Consider the following 3,168-nt stretch of genomic DNA (forward strand, 5'->3'; position numbering starts at 1 on the left):
ATTTTTAATCCAGATACCGACTCCAAACCCTGAGTGATTGCTCCGCAAGGCTCAATGTGTAGGTGTAAACCACTTGCACCGACCAGTGATCCATAACTGGTTCAACAAAGGCCATGGTTTGTACTATCCTGCCTGTGGGAAGCGCAAATAAAAGATTCCTTGCTGCTAATCGGTAAGAGTAGCCTATGAAGTGGCGACAGCGGGTTTTCTCTCAAAATCTGTGTGGTCCTTAACATATGTCTGACGCCATATAACCATAAATAAAATGTGTTGAGTGCGTCGTTAAATAAAACATTTATTTCTTTTCCACGTAAAATGGATGTGTGTAAAAAAAAAAAAAAAAAAAAAAAAAAAAAAAAAAGACAATTTTTATAGTGGTACAGTGGCAAATGCAGCTGACGAGGACAGAAATGGTTTTATCTATGTTGTTATATATGTTATCTATGTTGTTAATAGTTTTGAAGCCACAGTATCTGTGTTTGACAAGGACGGCACACATCTACTACAACACGCAACTAAATCAGATGGTTTTCGGAAGCCAGTGAATCTTCCATGTCGAAGGTTTGATGTACTTGGTCAACTCGTCAGGCAACATAAATGTATATAAAATTAGTATTGGCACTTCCACGTAAAATTGGATGTGTGTAAAAAAAAAAAAGTTGTTTGCTTTTGCTTGGTATACTTATAAACATTGGTTTGACTACTGGTTGTTTTTGCTTGTAATGTCCAAGAATATTATCTGATCGTTGTGTATTTTGAAATGGCACTTACAGTTGTAGTATCAACTGTTTAGATATCACTAATCTGTAGTTATTAAAAATTAGGGGGGGGGGGGGGGGGGTTGCAAACAAAGTGGGTTTGTATAAATACAAATGTACATCCTGTTTTTATAAATATTTCCTGGGCTTATAATTTTGTCGTTTAACCTTACTTACCGTGTTTGTATTTACCAACAGTTTTAATTACATAACCATACTTACCGTGTTTATATTTACCAACAGTTCTAATTACATAACCTTACTTACCGTGTTTGTATTTACCAACAGTTCTAATTACATAACCTTACTTACCGTGTTTGTATTTACCAACAGTTTTAATTACATAACCTTACTTACCGTGTTTGTATTTACCAACAGTTCTAATTACATAACCTTACTTACCGTGTTTGTATTTATCAGTTCTAATTACATAACCTTACTTACCGTGTTTGTATTTACCAACAGTTCTAATTACATAACCTTACTTACCGTGTTTGTATTTACCAGTTCTAATTACATAACCTTACTTACCGTGTTTGTATTTACCAACAGTTTTAATTACATAACCTTACTTACCGTGTTTGTATTTACCAACAGTTCTAATTACATAACCTTACTTACCGTGTTTGTATTTACCAACAGTTTTAATTTAAACGGCAGAACTGATCTTTTAACAGCGATAAACGAATTACAGCGTTCATAAGCGATGCATAATATGAAACAATGTTTTCATGTTTTATGTTTTGGTGAAAGTTTCAAATTCAAAACAGCTTTCCTTGTTCATTAAGTAAGTCATTAATGAAAATAATTCTATTGTTAATAAAAGAAATCTTATATATACTTTTAATATCTTTGTATTATCCCAAATATTAAGTCCCTGTATATTTTCTGCGTTTGTAACGTTTGATTTCCTTGAATAGCACCCAGCTATAAAAGGCATCTTTCGAAACAAAATGTATTATATATTCTTCTTTTTTTCGTTACAATAAAAATAATCTCTGTATATAATGAGATCTTTATTTTTAAAACCAGTAGTGAATTCAAATAGTGTAATCCATTTTGTGGTTTGCCGAAAACGTCTGTGTATCCATGTAGATTTTACAAATGAAATAAGGTCCTGTATAATATATCTGGAACTTTTAGGCCACCATATTTGTAATTTTGTATATATATTTGTCGCTTGATTTCTTCGGGTTTATTTTGCTAAATAAATCTGAAAACATTTTATACGGGTTTGTATCATATTTTTCGACGACTTTTACACACCACAGAAAACACCTGAATAGCTCTTGTCAAAAACACCAAGAAATGAAATGAAACCCTCATTGTTGGGAGTTCCTTTAAATGAAAAGCAATGCTCTGTAGAACACATTTCACTTGTAATTCATAAATTTTCCGCTGTGCTTTGATATTCCTCCAAGTCACAGGTGAAAAATTATCGTATGTACGAACTAACGTATAATAAAAAAAGAAGTAAATGAAACAAAAATGTTTCGGAACGGTGAGATAACTGTGGAGGCTACATCTACTAAATACGCTGCATCACTGACCAAAATGAAGGCTATTCCATATTTTGAACTTATGCATGCTTTTTTTATCTCTATGGTGAAACGCTTGCACATTCAATATTTTTTAATCATTTTATATGAAATTACATACTTAACTGCTGTGGTGGCAGTACTCATGACGGGTGCCACCGGTGGAGCAGGATACGTTTGGCTTTCGGGAATGCCTGATGTATATATATATATATATATATATATATATATATATATATATATATATATATATATATATTATATACAATAAAATATATTTTGCAATCAATCTATCAAACTTAAATACACTTTATTCTAACATGTAATAAAAGTCGTAAAAATAAGCATCAAACCAGTTTTGTTGAAAGGAAACGTAAGAACACGAAGCAAGGGAAGTACTTGAAGGCAATTTGCTTTAAACTATACTGTCTAACTGTATGTATACGTTGTACACCTCTGATGTAAGATTGGTCATTTTGTCACAGATCGTATACTTGCAAGACAAAGGCAATTAACACACTATTTATTACTTGGAGAAGAATACAAAAATAAAATGCGCTATGATTGATAAACTGATCTCGGTACGTGTCAATGCCCAAGTTGCCAATCAAAACATAACTTCAACTCGCCATTCATTTCAACATATTTTCGTGCTTGTATCCGATTAAAGTTCAAGCACGCTGTCCTGGGCACAAACCTCAGCTATCTGGGCTGTCTTACCAGGACAGTGGGTTAGTTGTTAGTTGGTTAGTGAGAAAGAAGAGGGTGTAGTGGTCTACACCTAGCCATTGAGCCATTAAGAAATCGCTCTGGGTTGGAGCCGGTACCGGGCTGCGAACTCTGTACCTACCAGCCTGTAGTCCGATGGCTTA

Source organism: Gigantopelta aegis, chromosome 4 (genome assembly GCF_016097555.1).
Source record: "Gigantopelta aegis isolate Gae_Host chromosome 4, Gae_host_genome, whole genome shotgun sequence".
NCBI lineage: Eukaryota > Metazoa > Mollusca > Gastropoda > Neomphalida > Peltospiridae > Gigantopelta > Gigantopelta aegis.